Source organism: Amblyomma americanum, chromosome 5, assembly GCF_052857255.1.
Source record: "Amblyomma americanum isolate KBUSLIRL-KWMA chromosome 5, ASM5285725v1, whole genome shotgun sequence".
NCBI lineage: Eukaryota > Metazoa > Arthropoda > Arachnida > Ixodida > Ixodidae > Amblyomma > Amblyomma americanum.
In genome coordinates, this window is record NC_135501.1 from 206,660,919 (window position 1) to 206,679,252 (window position 18,334).

The window sequence follows — 18,334 nt, forward strand, 5'->3', positions numbered from 1 at the left end:
ATATAATGTTTTATTTGTCATTAAATACAGATGGGGGGGGGGGGGGGGAGGGTATTGTAGAAAAAAGCTATCCTTGGACAGCTTTACGGGTCCACAATCCCTTATTTCGGCCGAGTTGCAGCGTCACATATGCAAACATATTCTTCATACCCAAACATATATACGCGTATTTAATATGATGCAGATATAGTACTCCGTTTGATTGAATAATGCCGTTTATGGCTAACAAATGGTTGGAGTACGAACATTGGCTCATGCAGTGCATAATGTGGGGCAATAATTTTGTAAATGCGTTTGTCAGCCATGGTCCTGTGAAGACCCGTCGTTGCCACAGTATATCCAGTTCCATCTTTTCCAAGCATTGACCACTACATCATAGAGAACTGGCTACAATTGACCACTGGCTTGCCATTGACAATGAGAGGCATTTGTCCATCAGTTACGATGGCTCGGCAACGTTAGACCTATTGTCAAGCTCGAAGCAGCTCACCATACTGCACCAGCAAAGGTTAATCGCACAAATGCCGAAGGCATAGGCTGAGTTGGGTTTGCATGAATCTGGGAGCACAGTGTACAGCTGCTTTGCATGCAATACCCATCTGTCACTAATAAGTAAGTTCATGGGGTTTCAGGTATATCAGCGGGCTTCCACGCATACCACTGAGGTGCCATTTATGTCAATGCTTACCTAGGCTCCTGCCATAAATGCTTACCTATGCAACTTTTATGAGGTGCATTGGACAGACGACATTACTGGCCAGCATATAATATCTGAGCGTACCGGCCAGAGATCTGGATCGCGTTCATTGGTCAGTAGTCACGTCGTGGGCCTTTGCTCCTGATAGCCTTGACCTGTAGTACCATGTCCTCTACGGTCACTTGTTCATGCTAAAATTTTTAGCTACCCTGCGCACATTACGTCGGCCGGACAAAGACGGCACAAGTCCGGAACGTTGTTCCTCACAGAACTACTGAGCTGTGAAGAGGAACTGTACAGTACAGTACAGCCGGTGCTCTGCCTTAACATGATCCTAATGGTGCCTACCAAGGTGTGTGGCTGCTTCCCGTGCTCCGACACTTCACACCTCTCTTCCACTCCTGACCCCTTCGCAAGTAACGGCAGCTCCTCACTGAAAGCCATGAGACGTGATTTGGGGCCGACGCATCCGAATCGAGTTTGTCCATTAGGGCACGGCACTACCGCCACATACCGGCGTGATCGTGCACTGAGTGCAGCCGACGCCCCTTCGCTGTACAGAGAAGGCACCCGTACAGGCGTACACAAAAGCCCTCACATATACACAAGGAAGATATATATATAAGTACAGACGCGGTGTTCGCGAAGAGCTGCGTTTCAAAATGGCGTGAAGCGAGGCGATATAGCGGGTCGAATGCAATTTACGATCTGCCGGTGTGAGAAGTTGCTGTAGCCGATACGCGTAACAGCATCTTCTGCACGACACTGTTGCAGAATAACAACAAAAGGTTGGGAGATAACGTAGAGAAGTGCAGCCCATGAACGCATCGTTCCTGCTTGAAGTGAGCCGCTGTCTGGCACGGTGTAGAAAAGATTGGATCACACGCTGAGTGTCGCGACCGGCTCCAGAGCTTACATCTGCAACGATGCTCTTCTGGCGTACCGAGACATATATAGCGACGGATGCTCCTTCGATGGCAGAGAGCTTTCAGCTGCTTGAGGAAGGGCTGGCTACCGAAATACTCTAATTTTACATCGAGGAACTTCGTAAAGTATTTCCCACAAGCGCTTTCATTGGCACTATAGATAGAGTGCAGATATAAAATTCAACTGATGCCAATACAAAATATAAATAATCAAAAGTTTCAGTCGATGCAAAGGACAAGAGCAGATGCAGCGTGTTTTCACTCGCTGTCTTTTCAAGCATTCTCATCATAGGAAACCCTCATAAAGTATGCCTTTCAAAGTATGTTTGAAATTGAGCTGGAAACAGGATACAAAGTGCTGCGGTTACGAAATCGCCGTTTTTTCTTTCGTGACGGTGAAAAGCGTATGTAAACGAAATACTGAGGGTACTCGGGTAGCACCACAGGTCACATTACTGCCATCATATCTGAGTGCACTGCTTGTAACTTTCTATTCACACCTGCTGTCTGTGATCATGCCGATATATGTTATCATTTCAATTTCCGAAAGCCAATCAGGGCCAGTTGCTGCTATTAGAACTGAATCATCATCATCATCATCATCATCACCAGCCTGACTACGCCCACTGCAGGGCACTGAAAGCGTTTCGAGTGCTGTCCTCGACAAGCGGCTAATAAGTGCGCCTGCCAGGCCTGATGAGGCCGCTTCTTAAATTTAACGCGGTTATTTTTGACTTGCTATCAGCTCAAGCAAGGTATCTAAAATTTTGCTCTGAAAGCACTACTTCACCGGGTCAAAACCAACAAAGAATCTTGTGGCGTCTTTGACCTTGAGGGTGTCGAAATAAAACTAATAGACACCTTTAGCAGACCGTGTTACCGGTACCTGAGTACCGGGAGCCCGCCCACCTCCAGTGAGCACGTGTTGATTGGTCCGGATGGTGCAGGCGCGCGCACAGCTGCCGGGTACCTGGCGCCATCTGGCGCCGTCAAGGCGATTTGCGCATGCGCATTGGCTGCGCGTGGGCTTCCGGTACTCCGATATCGGTAACACGGTACACGGTACACGGTACACGGTATGCTAAAGGTGTCTAATATTGCCGCGACTGGTTTTCGAGACCGCGTCGGCGCGAGCAGATCAGCTTCGCTGGCCATTGCACGACAGCACTATGCCGCAGCCGATCACACCTCGTGTTAAACTGCAACAGACTATTGCACTGTGGCTTGTGCGTTGTTGTCTTCATCAACTTCCATCTGCTGCGCGAACAGATGAGATCAGCTTAACCTCGATCAGGGCTTACTAATATCGTTGCCAGACGTGCCGACGACCCAGCAAAGCAAAGCAATAAGCCAACCAGGCTAAACACATGCTTTCGCATGCTATACTTGGGCTAACTGCGTTAAAACCCTACCACTCTTTCTCTGTGTGATTTCCACCACGCTGGTGCTCTTGTAGCGCGTCGTGGTATATTCTTTGGGATGCCAGTAAGATTTTTAAATTCCAGATTCGCTTTTAAAAATTCTACCATGGCTAATTCACTCAAACCTGCAGAAGTACACTCACTGCCTCGCACAGATATCGGTGGAAAAAAGTTACACTTGTATGTTCTACTCTGTTTAGATTGGTACGGATATTTTTTTTTTCTTTTGTAAACTTGCCTAGCAGTTGTGTCAACACGATGATCGGAACAATACTGCAGTTCGAGGTTCGTCCTTTTGCGCGAGTCATAATCAGTCTTGTGTGCTCCTCGGAAAGATTCTGTCGATTGCGCCAGACTGGTTCTTCTTTTCTGGCGTTGTTTTCGTGTCAGCCTATACAATACGAACGAGGAAGGCACAATCACCCCTTAATGACAGACATTGCTTCAGGCAGTTAGACCGAGGCTATTCTGACGGCTTCTGTAGTATTCTTCTGGATGTTTTAGCACACGAAAGCTTCTGCTGTGTCTGCACCGATTGTCAACAAAACCTGACTGCGAGTTAAAAACCTTCAATGCAATTTCTTGCGCGGATACCAACCCAATTGCGGATTATATATGCCGTAGTTGAATACCATCCTCCTATTGTAAGCTGCGAAGGTTAATCGCGTACGATGGCAACGAGTGAGGCTACGCATCCATTCGCTGGAAGACAAACACTTGATCTCATCACACCACCGCGCCATTGTGCGCACTCAGTTTTCGCGCACGTGATGAACTATACGCGAATGCGAAACAATAGCTGAGCGCTCAAACAAGCCGCCGTCATTGTGCGCGCAGTTGCATGGCGGCACAGCGGGGTCGAAGGTCGCAGCGCTAACAGAGCGCGAGGAAGATGCTTCGGCTTCCCGCTAGGGTGCAGCAGTGTAAACACTGGGGGACACTGGATACAAAGTCTTGTTTGAAGTTCAAACAACTCTCGCTCTCTGCAGAGCAAATGAGCATAACCCAGTTTGCGCTAGCCCGTGCGTTCCACGAACAATGTGAATGCTTCAAGGTGGTCAAGGGCAACCACACCTAAGGTGACGCATCTGTAGCCATCAGAAAAACGCGTGGATATTGCAAATTGGCTTTCGTAATATAGTACTTTTCCACGAGAACTGAACCACATGCATGATTACTCCAGTGTTAAGGGGAACGCCCCAAGCTCAAGTAAGTTTGTGATAACGAAGTAATTGTTCATTAGCGACCACTGAAGCGTCGCCATAAGACTACAGAAGAAACCTATAGAGCTTTCGCAGAAGCTTTGTAGTCGAAGAAAACTTTTTCCGGGTCTGGGGAGCGAATCCGTGACCAACGCCTTTCCGGGGCAGTCGCTCTAAGAAAAAAAAAAGCACTTGTTTAGATGCTAAAGAGTGACTGCTCCCTTATTATAACGCAAGACTGTTTCCTTGTTATTGTTTCGGTCAATGCTTTTTCTTTAGTTTCGATCCTGTGCTTATTTTTCCTCGGCTTGAGACAATGATCAAGAGCCATTTATGTGCATTTTCGTGTTTGATGAAGACTTGTTAGGTTACCTTTTATCCATGCTTTGAGCACAGTTAGATGATAGCTACTCAGGTTCGAGCCCACCAATTTGCTAGATTAAGCGTGGCATACCTAGCTCACATTATAATGGAACACGATGTATTTACTTACGAATGTGCCTAGGATTGTTTAACAGAGTTTTAGCGTAACTAAGGACGACTTGCATAGGCGCATAAGAGTTTGGAGTCAACTAAAACAACAAAAAAAACACTCAATATATCGAAGTTTTTTTTATGCATCACGTTCTCTGAGGCCTCTCCAGCCTCCAATCAGCTGTAGAAACCGAAACCGAATTTGCGTGCAAGTAAAAATTGGATTTCATGTTATCTAGTTGAGCTAACAATTTATATGTCACGATCCATGTACTAATGTCTGGTGCACCATTCCGAAGAAGAAAACACATAATCAAAAACTTGGTGTTTGTACAGCTTTACGGCCAGCTTTATCATCACTGTGCATGGTTTAACCGGACGTTGACTCACAGTGCTCTGCCAGCCAGCACTCGCAGACATCTAAGGAACGCATGCAAGCTCTGGGAAGCGGCAACAAGTAACGGGGGAAACATGTTTGCCGACGAGTTGTCGCATCCCGTCGAGACAATCCGCGAAGAATAAGTCGTCCCGTCATATTCGTCCTTGACGTCATCTCATGTCACGGCCAGCGACGGCGGGAGGTGACGCGAGAGCTTTTAGCGGCTCTCGTTGTTCTCTCGCGTAAGACTCCCTCGTGGTACGTACGAGCAATCCTCCTGAGTGGCTGCTAAGATGACAGCCTAATTGCGCCCTTGCCAGCGTAGACGCGTCGGCACTCGGCCGCCAATGGTCCGCGCCATGGAACCACGTCCGAGAAGTGTATGCACCGCACGAGAATACATACGCATGCAGCGGCTTGGCAGGAGAACACGTCAGTTTGCTCCAACATGCGTGCGTCATTTGCCTGTGTTTTACCTCACATTCGTATCACGTGACATATGCCTCTAAATTGTCCGTAGCATGAACGTTGTCGGCTCTGCGACGATGCGGGAAACACTGGAAAAGCCTTTGTTCCTATTGTCAAACTACGGATGCGTATGCGTGTGTGTTTTGTTTGTGTTGTCTGAGTGTGGCGTATATATAAAAATTGAAAATTCATTAAAAGGCACAATAACTGCCAGTTTCTGGGCGGGCACCTCAACCGCGCTGTGAGAGAAGAGATGAAGCACGGAGCAGCGGACGGAACATGGTAAAAGACACTGTGCAGTCTATACAGAAATGAGTAAAAATAGAGCAAGCTGTTCTCTATAGCGTGGGAGTGCGATTGAGGACAGCTTACACCCATTTCACTCCCGTATAGGCGTATTCGTGTTTAGAGTGAACTGGGGGCTCTGGATTAATTCAGACACCTCGGTTTCTTTAGTGTGCCCTGACATCGCACCGCACACGGGCGTCTTTTGCATTCCCGCTCTACCGAAGCGCGGCCACTGAGCCCAGCATTTTGTTCCACGTCTTCAGCCTCAGCGCAGCCGAGCTCCATAACAGCGGAGCCTTCGCCGCGGGTACTAAATCATGATCCAGAACGAGAATCGTTTTAAACGGAAATATGCTGTTTGAATTGTTTTATTTCGTTTTTTGTTTTTCATCTATTTTCAGCATAAGCAGCTTTAGTCAACGCTTGCCCTGCAAACGCCAGGCAAGTGGAAAGGCCCTCGTCGAAACTGTAATGCTGAGTCAGGTTGTCACGTCTATTCAACTTAGTTCCATTGGCACGTGCTAAAAATAGACAATTTACCCTATTGCAACTTTTGTAAGTATACCCCCTGCTTTATTCCTTTTGAAGTCATGGTTCATCGAACACTGGGTAAATTGTGGTGGGGAGCGGCATTCGGGATTAAAGTGACATTGGGGGTGCGTTTTCGGTGTGAAACATTAGCTCGATGGGAAGAAACCTAAACCGGTCACCTTCGTTTATTGACTGGTGAAGCAGGCGCATACATATATATACATGTCCACTGTAACCGCTAGACCCAGTTTATACTCATAAATCCGATATCTCGTCGGCTCCGTATTCTTCCGACGACGATAAAACCGAATGATACAGAAACACGCTTCTATCCACAAGCATTCCGGACAGAACCTGCAAAATACGACTGCTTCATGTACTGCATTAAAAATAAATTAAACTTTTTTACTGAAAAGAAAGCTCTATCTAACATACAGCATATATCCCTAAAATGCATGCCACTGCACACCTAAATGTTAAAGAAAAAGCAAAATGAAAAAGGATAAACAGCGTCTCACTCCTGCAGACAACACGCGAACGTTTATTTATTTTATGTGAACGCGTCTTTCAATACGAGACGCTTTCAAAACGCGCAAGGATCCGACTAGCACTCAGTTTCATACTTACATACACACGCGATGTTGTGGCATACAAGCCGGCTCGCATCGCATATATACACCACCTTCATTGTGTTGTACGTTGGAAAGAGGGCTGGGTGACATGCGCGTGTTTGGAAGATTTGACGGAGGCATACCCATATGTACAAAAACACAACATCGAAGCGGGTCCGAGGATGCATTTGCATTTAATAAAAGATCTTTGCACGAAGATATCGGTAGTCGTTTTTTGCCGACATACATACGCACACACTTGTAGGTACACTTGCACTGCAGTTATTTCGCGCCTGTGTGGATGGCACGCGTATACGTGTGCGGAGACGTATTCGCGAATGAGAAAGGACTGCGGCGTCGAAGGCGGCGGGCGTAAAATGCATACGCACGAAGCACTTCAGCAGCAGCGAGCTCCGCCGCTCAAACACTCGGGTCGTGTCGGCTTCACCTGGGGACTCGTTAGGTATACACCGGTGGTGGGTCATTTTTTGAACGGGAAAGAAAAATCCCTCGCGGGAAAGTGTTCCGGGTGAGATATATATGAATGCATGCCTGTGTGTGTGTGTGTGTGTGTGTGTGTGTGTGTGTGTGTGTGTGTGTGTGTGTGTGTGTGTGTGTGTGTGTGTGTGTGTGTGTGTGTGTGTGTGTGTGTGTGTGTGTGTGTGTGTGTGTGTGTGTGCGTGTGCGTGTGCGTGCGTGCGTGCGCAGCCTAGCTTCCGTACAATTTTTCCTTTTTCCTAAATGTGTCATATTTTTCTTTCTTTTTTTACTTCATTAATTTCGATACGCCCTATTTACACACGTTTAAGTAGACAAGTGGCCTTCCAGTTCTTAAAACTGCGCGCGGCAAAAAATGGCCGTGATATATGTATGACCTCGACTTGCATACATAATTAAGTATCTGCCCGAAGCTCGTAGTTTCGTTAAAGTCCGCCGATATACTGGGGAAAATATATTGCCGACACTTCGTTCCTAGGTAAAAAAAAATTTAAAGAATGCATTTCTTCTGCTTCCTCGCGGCCGAGAGCGGTACAATTAAGTGTTGAGAAGCGGCGAAAGTGCTCTTTACGATGGGACCACAGAAAGAGAACTCGGCTTAAAATCATGATTATGCCTTCGTATACCGTATACAAAGCTTAGAGCGCGGAAAAACGGAATTCGACAGAAAGGGAATCCTAAAGCATCCTATTACGTTGACGTAATACAATGTGAAGCATGTAGCAGAATTTTTCACTTACTCTAGGTGCGATGCTAGGCCTGGAATTATTCATGCTTCGCGAATAGTTTCGAATAAAACGGTACTAAACAGCCTTGATGCCGGAAATAGATTAAATTGGAAAAGCGACGAGTGCTTGTAAAGCGTCGACACAAGACGGCTTCAACGGCACTAACGTGTTCAATTTGTTCCTCTCCTTGTTTATACATATTTCTACACAAAAATTGCTGAAACAGCTTAAGGCTCTCGATGCCCGAGAGAGGCTCCTGTCACAGCTGGCGTAATAGGCATGCATTAGAAACGTTCGTGCAACATGCTACAAACCCAGCCTTCCGGAAATGAATTGGATTTTCGAATGTCGCAAAGTGACGCCATCTGCTGGCGGCCAGTAGCGAATGCAATGAAACTCGAAGGGTACCGCTTTTAATTGTAGGAGATCCATGCGTGCGGTTAGATGCTCGCCCAAATATATTACTAATGATGGCCTACTTATTCCTGTGCGTGCTGCCAAATCTGACTAATAAAGCGGTTCTGAGCTTGCAATAGCTATTTTTGTCGACCATAAAAAGTTAATTAGGCGTATACCAAACATTTTAAATTCTCTTGGGTATTTTTTTTTGTTTTCTAAAGTAGTGTATATAGCCCTCGCCTGTCCTTTCTCGCTGTCGCTTCTATCTGTACTTCTCGCTGTCCTTTCCCTCATTCACCCAACATTATACGCAGATAGATGTCCTTGGTGTGGCGATATTCCCAGATTCACGCACATTACATGGACATACTCATATAAACCGAACCACTCAAAGTCGCACAACGCGGCACTGAAGCAGCGGGAGGTGATGCTGGCCAGCGGCACCCTGGAAGTCCAGGAGGCACTAGTCGCCATCGCCAAAGCGTCGGTGGAAGACACTGGAGTCTTGGACTGAGGACCCCACCCACAAACCGCTCCGGTCTCCTTTTTACAAATAAATGTTATCGCAAATCGGGTGCTTAAGATATTATTAGGTACCAATTTCACTGGCGGCAACATACTTTCCTTCCTTTCTGTGTTACTTTAGTAGACCACTACTACTGTTACTCTCGCGCTAATACGGGAAGTCCAGCTCCACGCTGCGCCAGCTAAAAACGTTTCTCCAGATTTTCGGGGATTTTCTCACATAGCTATATCTTTTTAAATTCCCTCTTCTCCACTGAAAAGCCCTGTCTCGTTGGAAGAAAGCATACATATAAACACGGCTTAAACCAACTACAATGCATGCGGAACAACCTTTAGAGTGCCTGTAAGTAATATGACACTCATATTCGCATCCGTACGTGAGTGGAGGATTGTGAGTTGGAGGGGATCGGAGGAGAAAATAAAATCCGTTGGCGATGCAAAGCCACTACCCAGATCGCTCCCAAATGCTTACGGCGCACAAAAACGTTCTAAAACATACGAGTAAACCTGAACAAAAATAAAATTCAAACAGAATGAGGAACACGACAAAGCTCGCGTATACGGACACCACAAAAGAAGTGGCGAGAAGGATAGTGAAAGCAGTGGAGAGGGGAATATTGCGTGTGCGCGTGTGTATGGGGGGGGGGGGAGGTATATGGGAAGACAGTTATAGCGATAGATCGAGACATGGCCGAAGGCAAATGGCTGCAACGTATACGGGCAGGGTAAGCGGGCATATATGTTCAGGTTACGCGCCGTAATGAACAACGAATTTGACGTAATTCCGAGTGCACGCGGGAGAGCACGAACGGGCAAGAAGGACGGTCGAGTGACAATGATTGTCCGTGCATGCGTGCGTCGTTGAGGCGGGTTTACGGCTGAACTGCGGTAATACATGGCTCGGGATACCTGCGGCAATCGAGGGGCGATATGTGTAAGAAACGATGCGAAAGAGAGGAAGGCTGAGAGAAAGAGATGAAACGAGGGAGAGAGGGACGTGGCACGCAGAGAGAAAGAAGACGCTCACCAAATGCAAAGAGCAGACCAATGCTGTGGACTCCGCAGCAACTGTCCATTGTGCGTAGGGCTCATGAACCGCTGCTTACGAGGCGCCGACAATGGGCACGGTATACGTACGAAAGAGCGTGGCCGGAGGGGGGGTGCAAGAGAGGGCAGAGAAGCTGGCGGTTCCAGCTCTTTCAGGCTCCCGTTCCGGGCTCCGGCTGCCTGAACAGCGGGGCGTAATCCTGCCGTCGCAAAGAATAGCGGGAGGTAGCATTGCTACGCCCTTGTTCTGCTGCTCTTATCCGCTGTCTCGTATGCGTAGGCATTCAGCCATGACCGTGGCCTTTCTGCTGCCTCCATTTAGCCCACGAATTTATGAATCTCTCGGCCGCCAGCATCCCTCATATGTAACTGTATACGACCACTCCAATCACCATGCAGCTCATATGATTGCTGATTCCGGTCTGATTTAAATGTCATCATCAGCTAGTTTACTTCAATAACATCATCATGATCAACCATATTAGGTTGCTCCCATGCACTCCAGTACAAACGCCACTCCGAATTATCTCCAGTCAGCCCTATCCCCAGCTCCTGGTCTCATATCTGAACCCTCAATCCAACCTTAATTTGATAACCTGCGCGACAGTGGTGAGACGGAGCACTGCGGAATTGTTTTATAAGGCCTTGTCTCCGTCGCAATAACACCATATGGGCGCTGCGAGTTTAATCAGGGTAAAGAATAAAGAACCGGTGTACTGGTCATGCTGAAGATGCCATGGAATGCGAAAATTGCAAGAGACGGCAGAAAAAGTAAGCGCAAACAAAAATGTGGCAACAGAAGAACGCAACGTTGTCGAGGAAAAAACAGTACTATCAGCGCAAAAACAAAAACTAGAAAAGTTGCGCCAAATCCGAACAAGTTATCTTAGCTCTCTATAATAAAAAATTGGCAGGAAGAGAATCGCGATTTGATTTTTTGCCAGTAAATAGAACACTGAGTCTGAAGCTGTTAGCTCACAAGCACAAGAACTTCTTTAAACCCACTTCGTGTGGACGTCGAAGAAAGGTTTATATATTTATCTAGTTCCGAAATACTGCAGGCAGAAGTGCAAGCAGGAGGGGCATACATGAAACGTAAGAAGGAAAAGTTTAACTTCTTGCTATCTTACGTGTCTTGTTCAACCGTGCAATGCATCTCTCTCGAAGATCTGACGACGTGACACTAAAGGCCGGTTCTGGATAAGGGCGAAATGTAATAGTACAAGCGTATGTCAGTGCGGTTCGGAGCGCAATTAAAGGAGCCCACAACCGTCAGAACTGTTTTGAAACCTTGCTCTATACAGCACACCACTCAAAAGCGCACTTTTGAGGCGTAAAATATAACGTGTGCTACAACGAAGTGCTAAAATGAATATATGAAAAAAGTCTAAAAAGGCATAAGGATCCCACGCCTTCAGGATTACTTCCACGTGTCTTCGTTGACAGGTAGATTTATTAGGGAGCCCCAAAATATTTAATGCGACCTTCATCTGAATATATTCCACCGACTCAATGTTCGGCATAGTTCCTTACCGCAAATATGGACCTCTGAAATGTACAACGCGTCCACCAGCTTAACATTTGCGGGATAGCCCAAGATAGTTGGCGTTTCTGGCATAATTTGTGCCAATAGAAACTGTAGAGGGACTATGCTTTGCCGGTATAAAAACGCATTGGCGCGTGAGATACGTTCAGTACGATATTATGAGGCAGCGGAGAAACTGAAAAAAATGCCAAAGAGCAAGGTGGCGGGGGATATCTGCAAGGTACACGCACTTCGTAAAAAGACACGGGTGTGTGTACGTGGATTGTCAAAACGCCCCTGAAAACTGCATACAGTGCTCGGAGAAGTATGTACACTGTGTATTCGCCCTCACACCTTCGTTGAGGGGGTGGCCATTGCAAGGGCTGCATGCATAATAATAATAATTGGTTTTTTGGGGAAAGGAAATGGTGCAGTATCTGTCTCATATATCGTTGGACACCTGAACCGCGCCGTAAGAGAAGGGATAAGGAGGGAGTGAAAGAAGAGAGGAACAAATAGGTCCGTAGTGGAGGGCTCCGGAATAATTTCGACCACCTGGGGATCTTTAACGTGCACTGACATCGCATAGCACACGGACGCCTTAGCGTTTTTCCTCCATAAAAACGCAGCCGCCGCGGTCGGGTTCGAACCCGGGAACTTCGGATCAGTAGTCGAGCGCCCTAACCACTGAGCCACCGCGGCGGGTGGGCTGCATGCAGTTGTACGAGAAAATTTCTCTGGAGCTGATTAACGGCGTCGACGTGTGCGTTTTCGTGCGATGTAATGCGAAAATTACTGCGGTTCACCTCCTTGCTAACCTCGGGGCAATTATGTTGCTCAGTTCGCATGAATGACGAGGGGTATTATTGACGTTCAGCTTATATAGCGAACACGTATTAGCGTAAGAGTATACGGGGTTACCGTGTACACGGGCAGCGCACGCGCAGTGGTGGCTTCGCGACCATGACTGACGCGCACTTGCCACTACGCATGCGCAGTACAGAAGCAGAAGTACTACCGGAGACGTGTACCGGTTTACCGGAACCCTCCTGCTCACGTCAGAAGTGACCACTGCTCGTGCGCAGCCGGCGTCTGGTAAACCGGCATACGTCTCCGCTAGTACGTCTCCCGTATGTTAAAAAACGTCTAATCTGTCTTAAAACAGTTAGCGGGTGCTTTTGAGTCTGCGTCACTAGTGTTTGCGACATCCATATACTATATATATGCCCAGAGATTGTGCTGTCTCATGGACGAGAAGGATGGGAAAGAATAAAAGGTGTAAGAGAAGGAGAGAAAGGTGCAGCTATCGCCATCACTATGACCCAGGCGCGGAGGAAAATGTTTGTTGCTTGTTATGTTGACTCGCCGCGGTGGCTCAGTGGTTAGGGCGCTCGACTACTGATCCGGAGTTCCCGTGTTCGAACCCGACCGCGGCGGCTGCGTTTTTATGGAGGAAAAACGCTAAGGCGCCCGTGTGCTGTGCGATGTCAGCGCATGTTATAAAGATCCCCAGGTGGTCGAAATTATTCCGGAGCCCTCCACTACGGCGCATCTCTCTTCCTTTCTTCTTTCACTCCCTCCTTTATCCCTTCCCTTACGGCGCGGTTCAGGTGTCCAACGATATATGAGACAGATACTGCGCCATTTCCTTTCCCCCAAAACCAATTATTATTGCTTGTTATGTGTTCTTTTTTCAGAGCGCATAAGCTATGTAGTAATGAAAAGGATAGATCGTGAGAGTAGGCAAAACAATCAAACTAAACCATATAGGGTGAGTAGCGAGCAAGCGAGAGAAAAATTCACAAACACGCAGCCCACGCCGTAGAAAATGAATCACTTCTCAACGCTAACTACCCGTGGGCTGTGCGATGTCAGTGCGCATTAAAATACCCCAGGTTGTAGAAATTCATCCTGAACCCTCTATTATAAGGCGACTGTTTCCCTTCCCCTTCCTTCATGGCGTGGTTCGGGTACCCACGTTGAGGGAGACAATTACTGCGCCTCCCCTTTCCGTATAATGACGCTTTTTCTGACACTAATAGATTGGGAGAGAACTGATAATTATTATTCAGTGAGGACTGGCGAGGACGTGTAATTGTTTTTCCCATGCAGTCGTCTCATTTTGTTAAAACCCATCGCCGTTTTGGAGCATAGCAAGGATAAGCTCTTGCAGCCTATATGGCCGCGATTATAATCCAGTGTGATAATTCAAACAAAACAAAGTGCCCGCGATAATCGTGTCACCGTCGCCGCAACGGGTGGCCTCTTTATTCATTGGGGCCTCGTATAAACGAGTTCCTGGAATCGGGGCTCGTTTGAGGGTGCTAACACCTCGACGCGAGAGCGCGTAATGAGGTGACCATTTTTTAACGTTGCGTGCTTTCCTTTTAGCGCAGAAGCGGTTTTCAATAACACGACTGAAATGCGCATTTTTCGTCACTCTCTACATGTTTTCCATTGAAAATTTTGTGCCGAAATGTTAAAGACAAACAAGATTAATAATTATTTATTTTTATTGGCAAATTGGGTGCATTTAAAAAATATGTCTGCCCGGTGAAGACGACAGAACTGGCTACAATCTGCGCTACTTGAATTTGCGCAGAGCACGCTGCCTGCATAGATCTGCCTGCAGCGAGGCTTGAATCGCCGGTCGACTGCAGCAGTGCAACAGCAAATCTGAACAAGAAACAGCTACTGAATCAGTGTTGAGCATTATGGAGTCTATACGCAGTTCCATGTCCAACACTGTTGGACAAAAAAATTCAATATTTTAAAATTGTACGACACTGTTATAGAAATATTAAAGGTAACGGTCCATTCTTCTGATGTGCAGCAAAATCTTTCTTTTAAAGTGTTTCCGTCGATCGCATCGAGGAGTTAAGGCTGCCATATAAAATCAATGGGTAACGCCTTTGACGATAGCAAAAATATCAATAGCAAAAAAAAAAACGCGACTGCCGTCGGGTGGTCCGCGTATGCATTTATTGTTATAGTGAAATCTTACATTATCTGAAAAATTGCGTTCATAAACTGCTCCGCGCTCAAATTCGCTTTTGTCCAGAATTGTAAGGTATGGGTTATTGAGGATAATTATGCATGATCACGAATCACGCTATAAACCGGCTGTTTGCTCCTTTTGACATTCAGCAGTCTGATTCTTTCTTGCAATAACCGAAACTAAACGCATTTGTCATTGTGCCCTTATTCGAGAGGTACAGTTGTAATCCAACTTAAACTGAACATGTCTCGCGCACGAAATATGAAATGTACATGGCAAGCAGCCGGCGGAAAAGCTTTTGTACTTGTATTTGCACGCACAGTGCCGCTTGTCAGCTGAAAGCAATTAAGGTCTGAGAGCTGAAAACTGTTTTCAATACCACGACTGAAATGCTCATTTTTTCGTCACGCTCTACATGCATTTATGGACCTTACATATCTGAATTCACCAGGAAATGCACCATGGCACAATATGCATGCAAAAGCATTTTTGAGTCTCATAGTCCTTGTGAGTGAGTGATTCGACATGCTCAGATCTTTACTTCCTATTCCCCGCATTCCGAATTGGACGGGGGGGGGGGGGGGGTATACCAAAGAAAGTTTTCTTTTAATTTAACTGCGGATAGGACGCTCGAGCACACTAATGCTGAAGGCCGTCTTGTTGCGCGGTGATTACTGAGTAGGGTAGAAACACGAACGTTCAGCTTGTGTTTTGCTATCTACATTGCTGTAATATTATCAGCATGAGTACGCCCGCTGCACAACAGAGGCCTCTCCCTTGGTCATGTGCCAGCTGTGGCTGTAATATAATGCGGAGTAACTCAGATTCTCATTGCAATGCGGAGATTTCGCGATCATGCATGTTATATATAAAAAAAGACTTGTCTATCGTTTCATGCATCAATTTTTTTTGTACGGCTGTCGCACAGTGAAGGACATTACTGCAGAGTGCAGCATCGCTTGTCTGTCATATGGTGTCTGGTAACACACTTGTAAATGCTATTTTCATCACCCTCATCACCAGCAGCAGCAGCCGAATTAAGTTGGCTACAGGGCAGAGATCCCATTCCCAGGGATTTCCACTCATTCCTGTTAGATTACTTATAATAAATTCCTGCTTTCGTCCACCCACTGCCACCCTATTTCAAAAAAAACCTTATTATCGCTTGCTTTGTCGGCAACCCTCCGTGATGTTTTCCTTCTCATGGTGTCCACGCGGACGCCGTAATAGAATTAGGGCAATGTTAGTGCTGAATGAGACCCTGCATGGGACTGGAAGATTTTGGAAGGATTAGCCGACAATGCAGCAGATTTATGTTATCAATCAATTTGCAGGGATATCTGCGAAAAACAACGCCACCCTATTGGTATAATCAGGAAGGTTGTTGAAGCACTAGAGGACGAAATGAGATCGGCACACGCTCACAGCGACGCTGCCGCTTGGCATGTTCCCTCCCACCTCCCGCGTCTGACTAGACCTAGACCGGCGGTGTTTACTACTGTTTCTGCTTCGTGATTGTGTCAATACAACATGTGGCATTCATGAATCGCAAAAAAAAAGCACTTCATTTAGTAAAAATGGCAACGGTCGAGCAGGCACTGTGCAACCAAAGCATCGAAGCCATTTGAATGGATCTCAACAAGAAAGCCCCAGCTGTCACTTTGCTTAACGAGACTAATGCGAAAAGTCCAAAAGCCGTGTCGAAAGGCAAGCTTGAGTTGAAGGAAGCCTCCTTGTGTACTCTCCGTATACCGGTGTCAAAGCTATATGCTCAGCTTGGAGAGCAGTCAACCAAAGCATTGAAATGCCACCCACAAATAAAGATTGCTTGCATGAGTAGAACCCGCATAATCCAGCGTCATGAAATTAACTTTGGACTGACTGACGCCCAAGAATGTTTACTGCGCTGGCTGTCCCGATTAGTCCTCTGCTTTAATGTGGCTTCTGACAGTTCCAAAATGCTTTCCTTGTTTCTAGCTCCGTTCGTAAAGCATTTGTTTACGTGTCAGTGAAGAAAAAACCAAAGCGTTAAACCGAAGCTGGGGCACGCATAGACGAGCGTTGCGGGTGAGGTCCTGGCGAATTAACTTAAAGGGAGACTGTGGACAAGTGCACGCAATTTTTTTTTCTTAAACAAATTGAGTGCAGGGCTCTTTGATGCTTGTTCTGTACCAAACGACGCATTTGTTTGTGCCAAAATTGAATTTAAAAATGGACCTTTTTTTTTTGTCGCATTACTCGATTCAAATTCATTAGGTCAAGACCGAAAGTAACTACGTGATTTCCGTGTGAACATTACTGGTGAGGTAGCCTCAGAGATGCGCATTTAAAAGTCCGTCTAGTTGCTATCGCAGTTTTTCCAAAATTGCCGGTGGTGGTGATACGCACAATTTTTTTGTATTAGCTTATAAAGGTTTTAAGGAAAAGCATTGCTTTTCTGCGATCAGAATGAGGTAATCTATCAAAGTAGGCCAGTTTTAATTTGCCCGCAGTGATCCTTTAAATCATTCAGTGCTAATTTTAGACATTTCTGTGCAGGTCATGCGTTCCGCTCACGTGTGTGTTTCACGGCATGCTGTGGTCGCATACAGTCAGCTATAATACATTACGGTGCCTATTCGGTTAATATTGCTACTCATACAAAAACTGCAGAAAACAGTTATCTTCATTTTTCAAGCGGAACATTGCTTTATGTTGCTTTTATTGTTGCTCGAAAAGCAACAAAACCATAGTCAGGATTCGCTGACGGGCTAAATAATATAGTTTTGCGCTTTGATCACATGTGCCGCACTCTGTAGCCACACCTGAGTGGCGAAAATTTTCTCTAACACTTCTTGTCATTTTGTGTTCGCTTGGCTGCTTTATCCTAAGTATCATTACCTTCGCCATTGTACTAAAGCTAAAAATCATCACAAAATGGCCGTGCGACTTTACCTCAAAATTCATAGACAATGCAATGGCAGTGAGTAGACTTATTCCAATTCAAAGAATTAATGCTAATTTATTGTAAAAAAACTAAAGATTACGTCTAATCCTAAACATATCCGTCATCCTACTGTGTAATTTATGGAGCTATTAGCCACTTTTGGAACAAAAATAAGGAATAAGAAATAAGAAAAGCTCCTGATTTAAACTTCTCTTTTAGTAGAGTAAAGGTAGCAGAGGACACTGCACTGATGCACTCATAATGAAGTTATTAAAGCGAAGCCAATTTGGCGCTTATCCTCTAAGAAATGTTTGTTGGTAAAAGTAGAAAGGAATACAAACTCAAATGCTCGACCAGGCTACTCTTCAGCAGTACTAGGTTCGGGGTAGGTTCAATCATATCATGTTGCATAAGGCACATAGTAACAGAGGAAAAAAAGGTATCCACATTCAGCCAGTACAACCACATTGCATATCTTTCCCGTGCGCTTGATTCACCGGTAAGAAGATTCACAGGGCACACTTTAAGAGATATGCCGCTCACTATATGTTCCATGTTACAGTGCACCTATGATGTTCATTATATAGTCGCACTCAAGACTGTGTGGGTTCTATATATCTTCAGAGTGTCGATCATGTCAATGCTCTCATTCGCTGTGCCGCACGAACAGAGATCCTCAGGGCACTGACAC

General features: G+C 46.1%; 1 protein-coding gene across 1 annotated transcript in view; it reads right to left on the reverse strand.

The window, feature by feature from the left end:
* Positions 1-18,334, reverse strand: part of LOC144133523 (homeobox protein SIX6-like) — an 82,583-nt gene that overhangs the window by 63,315 nt on the left and 934 nt on the right. The gene's annotated exons all lie outside the window — the stretch shown is intronic.